Source organism: Siphateles boraxobius, unplaced genomic scaffold (genome assembly GCF_051911475.1).
Source record: "Siphateles boraxobius isolate OS27281-9 unplaced genomic scaffold, OSU_SipBor_1 16, whole genome shotgun sequence".
Taxonomy (NCBI): Eukaryota; Metazoa; Chordata; class Actinopteri; order Cypriniformes; family Leuciscidae; genus Siphateles; species Siphateles boraxobius.
In genome coordinates, this window is record NW_027508766.1 from 9,528,998 (window position 1) to 9,541,565 (window position 12,568).

The window sequence follows — 12,568 nt, forward strand, 5'->3', positions numbered from 1 at the left end:
ATTATAGGCCTACTCGTCAACATGGCAGTAACGAACTTTACCACGGTAAACTGGTAAACACGTTTCATTTTACAGACTTTGTTAGATTATTGAATTGAATTGTTAGATTATTGAATTGTTATTGAAATAAACTAATGTGAAATTCTGTCTTGGTTGTAGCCAGAGTTGGCCTACTGTTGAGAAAATAAACTTGTATGTTGGCTAAAAAGTTTTATGGCCAGCGGACACCTTTCTAGTTAACAGCATTGCAAATATTCTTTTTTTAATGGAATTTTATATTTACTGCAATTTTGTATGTGTTTAAAAAGGCAACTGCAACAAGCGCCAATTCGCGCCAGTGACGTCTAGTAAGATTCCTGAGGTATGCCTAAACTGCAACGTTAATTGAAATCTTTTTTTTTTAAATATATTTTGAAATAAGTTTGCTATTAATGATTAGCATTATGTGATAAGTACTTTGGAACCACTTGTGTTGGTAGCATACAATATCTTATAAAATCTCTATAAAATTGGCTAACTTTATTTCAAATAGGCTAAGTGACCTTCACATCATGTCTAACATTATATGTATTACACAGAAAATGAACCAATCAGAAGATGGACCATTTTCTATGTTCAGTCTCAACAGATTAAATGTATCCAGGTAAGCATTGCAGTAAAACAGTCACTAATTCATTCATACCAAATCTAGCATTTTAACAACTCAAGATTTATATATATATATATATATATATATATATATATATATACATTATTTTGATATTTTATTAGGCAGAAGACTCTACCATTGCAGTCCCACCTGACCAGGAAGGTCCTGGTATCAGCGCACAGGTGGGTTAACTACTGGAAAGAGAATGATCATCACTCAGTGATTTCTTGCATGTATCTTACTGTGTATTTGTCTCAAACAGGAACCCCTTCACTGCAGACAAGCTGAAATAGGCTATATATTCTTAAGTTTTAGTAAATAATAATAAAAATGTATTAAAAAAACCTAATATGGAATTTTCTGCTCTCTCTCTCTCTCTCTCTCTCTCTCTGTTTTATATAGTGTTGGAACCGGGATCTCCTCTGAAGGACTGAGTACATTTGTGTTTGTGGACAAGCATACAGACCAGGGAACATTCTGATGTTGTCAGTCAAGTTCTGAACAGGAACTAATCTTTGGAGAAGTTCATTTATTCACAAAGGTGGACAAAAACATTGTGTTGGCTTTTTAAAGAATATTTTGATGATGACTTTTACTCCTATGCTGTGGAAAAGATGGAGGAGTAGACAGTCAGACATTGATAATAATAAGAAATCTTTCTTGAGCATCAAAGACACTTCTTTCAAAAACATTAGGCCACTTAAATACTTCTTTTGGCCACCAGTGTACATGAATCCAACAAATCTTTGGAAATAATTATTTTGAAGGTGGGGTTATGTGTCATGTATTGTGAAAAGAACTGTGTTTTGCCCTGTGTTGGAAATTTATTTTTTGACTGCTTAATGTTTTTATATTCTGCAGTTTTATTAATGTAATGGGTGCTATTTCAGTATAATAATTGTATAAGCTGAACAACCAATGCCTCTACAACCATTTTGTCAAATGCTAACGTTTTTTATAGGATTTTATATACTTTTTTTTAACAATGTGTGCAGTGATGGATGGCACATAATGTGTTAATTTAACATGTTTACACATCTTTGTGCTAACCTTTCTGACGTATTTACTTTGTTAAAATTAACACAAAACCCTAAACTCACCCATTAATGTATAAAATAATTTCCAGCATTGGCAGACTGTTTATTTTGTGATGTATATGAAATGTTTTAAATAAAAAAAGGTGTTTTGTAATAATTTTGTCTAATTGATTTGAATGTCAGTAGTACTTATGTAGGATAAAAATAAAAATTCATTCTAAATCAAAATTATGAAATCTAATTTATATTTAGTACAAATAAAAATAATTACAGTAGTGTACTGATTAGCTTGATTTTTACAATAATGCACTGTATTACACAATTACAGTACCATGTAGTTACTGTAAAACTGAAATATGGTATGGTACTGTAAATCTTAATTACAGTAACTTACTGGCAACAGTGTTGCCAGTAAGTTACTGTAAAAAACGCTTTAAAAGTCTAACAGTGCAGATAAGGTGAGAAATACTGTAATTCTGTGTATGTGTATATCGGGATCTCGCGCTAAGTTTTTGACAGTCAAGTGCTTCATTTCAGATTTCTCAAGACAGTTTTCAGCTTTTCCAAATTCACTAAGATCCAACAAATGCGGCATACCCTGAAAAGTATGTCTGAACAAAACCAGTAATCTCAAGCAGTGATTGCATTCCACCAATGTAACCTAAGTCCTACCCAATGCATGGCGGGCCAGCTGGCACGGCAGAAAAGTAACACCACTCAGAGTCATGAGTAACTCCATCTACACGCGCTGCACAGCAACACTCCCGTACTCCAGATTCCATTTCAGTCAGCTGCGTGTTGGCTTCCCAGAACTGTATCTGCTTAAATTACTCCTCACAAGCCTCTGCAACATGGCACACATACAAAATGACAGATCATCCCTCAAATCCTTGCATATTTTCTATCAATTCTTCCTTTCAGGGATTTGAGACATACATTGTTCGATATATCTCCATGACAGTGATATGTCTGCAATCACGAAGTCACCTTAAGGTTGCTACTCTGTTATACACAGGGTGAAAAGGTGGTTTGGCTGGAAGCGAGTGTTTGGGAATGGAAAACCTCAGTGCATACAGTATTAAACATCTTAACATGGCTCAGACTCATTCCTAAAGAACAATAGAGAGCTTTGATTGTGAAATCCACTCGTTCGTAATGGATGCCGTAGCCAGCGCCTTAACACTTCCCTTTTTTGCTGTGTGGGGATTAGGGAGTGTGTTTTTGTGGGAGTGCTTGTTCTGTGTCAGTACACCTCATGAAGAGAGTCAATGGTGGGAAGAGTCCCACAGAGCAATATCACCTTCTCCTGTGCATCACATTAACATTAACATTTCATGGATCACAAATTTACACTTTTTTAAATGCACAAATGCACATTCATATAAGAAGCCCTGAGAGAACATTAGAATTACCAGTTAAAGCTGTAATATTTAACCCTCATTGGTACAGTTGATTCTTGGCAGCATGTATAAATTTGGCTCAATGTAACAAAGTACAAAACCAATTCATGAGTGCTGACTTTGTGAAGAAGGAAGGAGTCAATATTAATTCATAGAAATACAAATTTATCATATCATCCACTTGCAGGATTTTTGGATCTTCTATCAGCATGTGCACAAGGTCCTATTTTCCCTATGTTCCCTAAAAGTGAACTTTTAACCAATGATCACGATGAAAGTTGAAAAGTATCCTTATTTATTGATAAATTAAAGGTGTACTGTATTTTGATTAACTTTGTATAGGAGATATACATATATTATACATGTTTTATAAAAAAACACTAAAACATCGCCCTTAGGCAACACAGAATCACACAATAATAAAAGCATTACTAGTTGTTCCCTATCAGGGAACTCGAGCTGCGTGACAACGCTTTGGGAACGCCCCTGCGTGAGTGCGTCATGAAGCACGTATGAAATCAGTCCAATGGCGAGACGGAACGTCATAGGCGGGTGACGTCATCGACCAGGAAACTATATAAGCACCCCAAAACACAAGCACGTCAGCTTCTGAGTCTTCAGCAAGCGCTCTGTGTGTGAATATATCAGTCTGTGTCTCAAAGTGTTTTTGTCTGTCCTTAGAAAGTGCTAGGCAGGAGTTCTTCACATATAAAAAAACTATAAAGAGACGATATATATTGAATATGGCGAGCGAACAGCAGTTCAGAAAGTGTGTTCATCCCTGCCCACGTTATATCACGGGTGAGGACACTCACGATCTGTTTGTTGTTTGTATGGGAGTGCAGCATGCCCAGTCAGCTCTCGAGGGAGCTGGTTGCGAGCATTGCGAGCGTATGTCAATGAAAACGCCCCCCCCCCCCTGCCGAGCCCTCTTCGAGGAGAGTGGTTCGGTGCGCGCTCCCCGTGGTTCGGGTCCCGCTGCTGCCGAGGCACAGTGGAGGCTTCAATCGTGGGGATAGCAAATGGATCTATCAGCGGGGATTGAGACGGGCTCTGCCTTTTCTCAGCCTTTACCTGGTAGATCCAGTGCCTCAGATCCGGGTGTGGAAGCCATGCTGCGGTTTCTTCCCCCCGGGCTGAGGCACCATCACTTCAATTATCCAGTTCTGAGGATCTGGATGTTGAAAGTATTGATTACAGCAGAGACTGGGGACTCGTCACTTCAGTCTCCTGCTAGTGAGGAGCTTATGGAGGTGCTCACTCGCGCTGTAGAAAAATTAAGCATCGAGTGGCCAGCTGACAGCCCGGGGGGAAGCTTACTCGGCGGCAGGTCAAGTGGCAGCGTGCTTACCTACTATGTCGATATTACAAGCATATCAAGCAGACCTATTAAAAGATATGAGTGAGGGGGATGAAATTAGTGCTGACGTAATTCGAGAATTACGTCAGGCAGCAGATCTATCTCCCCGTGCCACCAAGGAGACGGCCAAATCAGTGGGCCATTCTATGGCAGCCATGGTGGCAACGGAGAGACACTTATGGTTGAATTTATCCAACATGAAAGAAAAGGAAAAATATTTTCTCCTGGACGCCCCGCTTTCAACTGCTGGCCTCTTCGGTGACTCAGTGAATGTGGTCATCGAGAGGTTTCAGGAAGAGAAAAAGCAGGTGGCGGCGCTCCAGAAATTTCTCCCCCTCCGTGTTCATGTCTCCGGGGCTGCTGGGCGGGAGCAGCCCCGGCCGTCGAGTAGCTCCTCACACTGGGCGCAACAGAAAAGGAGCATGGTGTCTCGTGCTCCTCCCCAGCCAAACTGGGCCGAGGCGCGGCGCTCTCAGACGAGGTCTTCCAGGGGCAAGGCCAATCTGAGGACGGTTATTGTCGCCAGGAAGGCTTCGTCGAAGAACTGAGGGTGGTCCCCACCAAGAGAGAAAGGTGTTCGCCACAGTACACGGCACCCGTTCTCTCTCTGTGCCCTCAGGGGCCCGTTCTGCCAACCCCGCCTGCGTGCCGGGGCGTAGACGGTCCCAGCGAGCGCTTTCCCGAGGGACGCTCGCCCGCTCTGAGGAGCGGTTTAGAGTGGTCAGACCAGTTGTTCCCTGCCGGTGCGCCGTTACAGGGCACTGTATCTGCCACTCAAAATATTTCAGAGGCCAGTCTCGAGAGACTGGTACCCTTAGTAGAATTTTTGGCAGAGTGGAAAAGCCTTCCAAATGTATCACATTGGGTCCTGCAGACTATCGAGAAGGGGTACGCGATTCAGTTCAGATCACGCCCGCCTCGCTTCAGAGGGGTTCTGCCCACAGTGATGGGCCCCGAGCAGGCTCTGGTTATGGAACAGGAGGTGAAAACTCTCCTGCTGAAGGAGACTATAGAACGAGTTCTTCCTCCCAGCAGAGAGTTGGGTTATTACAGCCGATATTTCATCGTTCCAAAGAAGGATGGGGGGTTGCGTCCAATTTTAGATCTGCGCCTGTTAAATCGCTCAGTGGGGAAGCTCAAATTCAAAATGCTTACTCTCAAGCAGTTCGTGTCACAGATCAGGTCCGAGGACTGGTTTGTCACGATAGATCTAAAGGAAGCGTACTTCCACATTTCCATCCTTCCACAACACAGGAAGTTCCTGAGGTTCGCTTTCGGGTCCCACCCCGGTGGGTGCAGTGCTGGAATTCCTTCAGGAGCGTTTCTCCACAGGGTTATCCCACGCCACACTGAAGGTGTATGTGGCGGCCTTATCTGCTTACCACGTCCCTTTGAGTGGAGCTTCTCTCGGGAGACACCCACTTGTAACCCGTTTCATTCGTGGCATTCTGAGGCTGAGGCCAGCAGTTCGCACGAGGGTGCCGACCTGGGACCTGGCAGTTGTTCTAAAAGGTCTCTCTCTAGCACCGTTCGGGCCCATTGAAGAAGTTTCGGAGAAATTCCTCACTCTTAAAACTATCTTTCTTCTGGCTATTTCTTCATTAAAAAGAATAGGAGATATCCAAGCTCTGTCGGTCTCTCCCTCGTGCTTGGAATTTGCACCAGGCATGGTGAAGGCTTTCCTCCTCCCTAGGCCGGGATACGTTCCCAAGGTACAAACCAATGTGGTCAGGCCTATTGTACTGCAGGCTTTCTGTCCTCCTCCATTTCTGACGTCGGACCAAGAGAAACTAAATCTGCTTTGCCCTGTTAGGGCCCTAGATGCGTACGTCCACAGGGCTGCCCTGTGGAGAAAGAGTGAACAGCTATTCGTTTGCTTTGGACCCCCTAAGAAGGGCTGTCCAGTACCTAAGCAGAGGTTGAGCAAGTGGGTGGTCGAGGCCATCTCACTTGCCTATGAGTCTGCCGGTCAACCTTCTCCTTTGGCTGTCCGGGCTCATTCAACCAGGAGTATGGCTGCCTCTAAGGCTTTCCTGTCAGGAGTATCAATCCAGGATGTTTGTGATGCGGCAGGCTGGTCCTCACCGCACACATTCGTGAAGTTTTATCATCTCAACTTCAGCTCCACTCCAGGGGCGCAGGTGCTTTCGTCCGAATGTGCGCTCTGACTTCACACGATGGACACATGCTCGTATGGCGACGTTGGTATTAGCGTTCCCAAAGCTTGGTCACGCAGCTCGAGTTCCCTGATAGGGAACGTCTCTAGTTACGTATGTAACCCTAGTTCCTGAAGGGAACGAGACGCTGCGTGTCTATGCCATACTCCCAGCATGCCCGTGAGCACTTGCTTCAGACTTATCAGAAGCTGGCACGCTTGTGATTTTCCAATGTACTGTACCACAGATGGTTAACAGGTTCTTTAAAATTTTGAAGTTTACAGTAAGTGACTTAGTTAAAAAAAAACTTACTGTGAAAACTGAGTCTTTTGCTTTTCCTCTCATCTGCCAACTGAGTAGAGCAGAAAAAGTTTACATCATGGCCTAATGGACTTTTCTCTGTGCACATTTCTCATCTCTTCACTTTTAACATACCATGTACTCCACTTTACACTTGAGCTGTAATGGAAATGTTGGCATATCTCACACTTGATATTGCATGGCTACTATCATTCATTATCCAAAACAGCTGGGGGGCATGTAACCAAAGAACAGAACTTTATAACTCTGAACTGTCAGAAAGACGTGGTCATGGTGAAGATCTCATTTCTGAAAGTGATAAATGGGGAAATGTGACTTTAAACACTCATGTGTTCATTCAAGAAGTCTTTTTAGTAAAGCTATTCATTAAAAATTGAGCACAACGGGCAAAAGCATTTATAAATCCGTGACTGGGTGGAAATGAATCACTTTACCTGTAGCAAAACATCTGATTTACATTGAGGTAAATTGTATTGAGCCTAGAATAAAAACAACAGGAGCTTGTAAATGTGAAGGGAAGGATTACCCTCAGGAAAGAAGGACTCCACTTCACCTATAAATGACTCAACAACAGTCATCCAGCTGCATGGATGTGCATCTTATTTTCTTATTTTCTTCAGGGGTTTTTCCCCCACTGCATTTTTTTGGTGTTCCTCATGGGGTTCAAAGGGAAAAAAATTAAGCAAGATGCAAAAAGGACTTGACATTGAAACCTGCAAAAGGCCTGGCCTGCTGGTTGTCAAGATAAAAAAAAGCACACATGTACTAAAATCTAGCCATGTCAAGCAGAGTAGATTAGTTTTAAGGTCAGGTCATAATTTTAACACATGACATCTTACCACTTTCCACAGTCCAGGCAACTTCAAAGGGAGAATATGGTATTTGTTGATGGGCCCATAACTCTAGATCTTTTAAAAACGGTCAGGTTTCATTAGACTACGCAGGGAAAATGGAAACCAGATGAGAGTTAGGCCACTGGACTTCACTAAACTTTAAGGCAGACAGAATAAATGTAAAGAGATAGTACATCTAAAAAGCAAACATATACGTTCAACAAAACACCTTTTTAAATGAGTAATATTGCAAGTTGTTTTTGTGGTTCTATCAAGATTACAAGACAAAACCAGAAATGTCAGCTGTTGTAGCAGAGCACAGATTTCATTTGAACCCTTATAAATAGCTCAGAAAAGAGAAGAATTTACTTTGTAGGGACATAAAATGTCACTGAGTGATACACATAAGAGAGTGTTTCTTCGGGGCTTTTTAAGTTCTGAAGACTTTTTGAAAATAAATTCTCTTAAATCACACTTTCCACACTCTCACTTTTTACTCCTACAATGTCAAACAACTAAAGATTTCTTCCCTGAAAGTCATGAACCTTTACAGTACACCATTTCATCTTTCTACAGTTAATATCTTAGCTTGCATTATATAATTTCCAAATATACAGAATAAACTAACATTATCATACTTTTTGTATAATTTGACAATAAGGCTACAGATTTATTTTTGCTGTTGTTGGGGAAACGCACCAGAATTGTGGGAAAGTAAATTTTTGAACAAATTACATAAAACTACACACAACTGAAAAGTAGTACACTTAAATGGTGAATTCAGTTTAGAATGCAAGATAGTTTCAAATCAAATAGGAAAAAAAGACTTCTTGTGACATACATTTGAATGAAACGGACTATCAAAAAAAGAAAAATGTAAAAAGGTTCTATCAATCAGTTAATAATTTGATGGAAGGTTGCATACACATGTAAAAAAAAAAAAAGATGCACGGTTTAAGTGGACCAAAGGAATTGAGAATTATGGAATTTTCAATTGACACCTGTCAAAATCTCAAAAACATTTTTCAAAAATTAAACATGCACATATGATTCATTCACAATACGATCAATAACATGCATTTAGAAAGTAGATAAGCTGGGATATAAACCCCATGGGACAAAAAAGTGCTCAAAGTTAAATAATTTAAAGAAGGGAAAAAGCAACAAAATATGCATGACCTGTGCGCATAAGTACATTATCAAATTTTTTTTTTTTTTGTCTCCTTAAAAACATACTTGCCCACATCCCTGTGGAGGCCATGAGTGAGACATGAGAGCAGATCATTATCTTCTTCACTATTATACATTCCACAGACACACACACACACACACACACACACACACACACACAGAGAGAGAGAGAGAGAGAGAGAGAGAGAGAGAGAGAGAGAGAGAGAGAGAGAGAGAGAGAGAGAGAGAGAGAGAGAGAGAGAGAGAGAGAGAGAGAGAGAGACTCAGTGATCATGAGACCGATCCGTTCCATCTTCTACATGCCAAAAGGATTTTCACAAAACAAACATTGCTGAGAGCTGCTGTTGCCAGAGCTCTGGTTATAGTGTGTATGTAGCAGTACTTGTGTATTGTAATCATTTGTGTGTATATGTGAGTATGTTTCCTCCATGTGATCCTCCTTTAGGACCACGGGTTCAGATATTTGAGGTAATGGGTCATAGTTTGGCAGGGCCTAAAAACAGCTTTGGGGGAGATAACAAGATGTTCTTTTAATGTCACAACTTGTGTCTCTGGTTTATGTTATATGTGAATGGAAACAGAAAGAGAGAGATCTCAGTATCTATCCATCTATCTATCTATCTATCTATCTATCTATCTATCTATCTATCTATCTATCTATCTATCTATCTATCTATCTATCTATCTACCTATCTACCTATCTATCTATCTATCTATCTATCTATCTATCTATCTATCTATCTGTCTGCCTGTCTGTCTGTCTGACTGTCTGTCTGTCCGTCCGTCCGTCTGTCCCAAAAAAAAAAAAAATTCAGGCTTTGTTCAGGAAGGACTGATGCCTGGCCCAATGCTCATATAGATGTGGTTGGTGATAGCGTTTGCACATATATGCTTATCTTTATGTGTTGTCCTGTTCTCCATTGCCATAGACTGAAGTTACACTGATGTTATGAGATGTGTCAAGGCCCTCAATGGTCTGTTTGAAGTCCAGCCATGAGGAGACAGTTATGAAAAAAACTGCAGAGTTTCTCACATTCTACCAGAAAGACTCGGGAGATTAATTGAAAAGCTGTATACATTTATTGACAGCTCAGCAAGCATAAATTTATAAGTTCTTTGGCGTAGGCCCCGTCCTTAGTGAGCAAAGCGAGGTTAGCCGAATCTGCATGTCCCGCCTGAGATGAAGGCGGGGGCGCAGCCGACCCCCTGGAGGTAAGGAAGGGACCATCCTGGTGGTGGTGATGGGGAGGATGGAGGGGAAGGTACCATCTTGGTGGTGGTTGGGGAGGATGGAGGTGAATGGCAGCGTCAGCATCTGCGAACTCAGACAAGTGTAAGTACCAATCTTTTATACTGTGACTGTTAACACCTGATTGGATAGGAATGAGGTAATGCATGACGCGCTGATTGAGTCTTCCTGACAGAACTTAAGCTAAAGCTTTCATTGATCGTCATTTCAGTGACATATACAGAAAATGTCTTCACAAATGTAGCTTCAGGCCATGATTTCCACTCAAAATTGCTTATGTATTTGCACTTCGACTTCCAAAAGAAGATTTCCTTTTTGAGACTACAAAACTATTTGGCCTGTGTTTTGTTTTGCTTTGTACATGGTAATAACATTTGAAAATTCAGTACCTCAGACATCTTGGATGCATTAAATATCAGGATATTAAGATTATTACAGTAATGGCTCACAGTGAATTTCTACACAAAACTCATGCTATTTAGCTGTTTTCAAAGATGATAATAGGCAACACTACTCAAACCAATATGCAACATTTCAACAATAAGAGGATATTAAAGAATTTAAAATTCTCTCATGTGATTCCAAACCCATATGACTTGTTTCCATGGAAGAAAAAAGTGAATATTGTTGGTCCCCATCCACTTTCACATCCTGTGAAATACATTGTTTGCGTTCCACATTAGAAAGAAAGGCATAGTGGTTTAAAACATGTGGGTGAATTTTCACTTTTCGGGGGAACAATTCCTTTAATGTTTTAATGTTAAAATATTGGAGAAAATGCATTTTCTTGTCCAGTGTCAATACTAGTGGTGGGCCGTTATCGGCGTTAACGTGCAGCGTTAACGTGAGACTCTTATCGGGCGATAAAAAATATCGCCGGTAATCAATTCTCAAAGTTTGGTTGGGATCATAAAATAGCTTTTTTGAATATCGTTATATTTTCGCGCAAATCGCGCAGCAGGGTATATTTTCCTGTCAGGGACACAATTTGTATACTTTTACATGTTACGTTGGGCCGACGTTCCTCTCGTTACTTTACATGTTGTTAAATTAGTTTATTCCAAGCGTGCTGTGTCTTTTTTATGGGCATGAGCGATGCTCAATTTACAAATGAATCACCCTTTTGGGTCGATTCTGTTCAAAGACTTCATCAAACAAGTTGGCAGATCTGTCTAAATCGGTTCGCGAATCAGTTCTGTTCAGTTCCTCACGCACTGAATCGTCTGAAGCGCGTTCAATCACACTCGACACGGAGTCGTAACAGGAAGATTTAAAGCTGCCGTAGGGAGTTTTGAGAAAATGTTGACTTAGCCTGAAAATTTGAACAAGCACAACTTACAGGTCCAACCCCCTTGCTCTCTGCTGCGCTACAGCCCTCCCTCCACAGCTCCTCCCCCACAGCGGAGCCTTCCGTGAACGCGCAGGCTAGTAAGCAGGACCACCGCTGACGGCGGATTATAAACAGTTATGGAACATTCACTAATGGGGACGAAACATTAACAATATGCTTTACATTGACTATGGCCTGCTCATACTTTGACTACAAACTTGGTCCTCAAATCATTATGTATTTTGCAATACATGTAACTTTATAAGGTTGCACTCTTTCTATAAGTTATAAATAGCTAGTAAGATAACGTTAAAGGATTAGTTCACTTTAAAAAAAAACTTTTGCTGATAATTTACTCACCCCCATGTCATCCAAGATGTCCATGTCTTTCTTTCTTCAGTCGAAAAGAAATTAAGGTTCTCTTACGAGAGTATCTCTCGTACTGCGTAATATCTTACGCTATGGGGAAAACCTCTTTTCCACGAGATATTGAAGCCAAAAATTATCCTTTAATTTTGATTAATGTAAAACGCTGTGCGGCAGCGTGCAGACATAGGCAAGACGGCTCGCGCGCCTATTGGCTGCCCTGCGGCAACAGCAGCAAGCCTATCGAGAGAGGCCCTGCGTGACGTGACATCCAATGGGGGTGCTTCGCGCCCATTTCGTCGCGTCCCGCCAGAATAGGCGTGGTCTTGGCCTATAAATACGCTCGACAGGCTGATACAAACTGATTTTCAACTCTTCAGCGAAGCACTACTGCATCGCTGGATCCGGAGTGAGAAGCCGCGCCGTCTGATTGTAAGCCTTCTGCGGGACGAGCCTTCGAGCCTGAAGTCGCTGGCCTACACCTCGCCGCCTTCAGCCGCCGTACCTGCTACGCTTTCCGGCGTTCATATCCTTTTCACTGCTGAGTGTGTGTTCGCCGCTGCGACTCACACTCTATCTCTGTTTTGTATCTGTTCTAAAAGAGCAAGCGTCTTTTTGAAGACGCTTCGTTCCTGTGGAACTATTGCCATGGTGACTCTGAGGACTTGCCTGGCAT

The 12,568-nt window shown here is 41.7% G+C and overlaps 1 long non-coding RNA gene across 2 annotated transcripts; it reads left to right on the plus strand.

Annotated features, from left to right (window-relative positions):
- The first annotated feature begins 257 nt into the window (after positions 1 to 257).
- On the plus strand, positions 258 to 946 carry LOC143738950 (uncharacterized). 2 transcript variants are annotated; one of them, XR_013204097.1, is made up of 4 exons: positions 258 to 361; positions 579 to 643; positions 772 to 831; positions 912 to 946. It is a non-coding gene; the product is annotated as an uncharacterized LOC143738950 (long non-coding RNA). The 2 variants fall into 2 exon arrangements; XR_013204096.1 differs by lacking the exon at positions 258 to 361 and having other exon boundaries at positions 569 to 643.
- Positions 947 to 12,568: the final 11,622 nt, after the last annotated feature.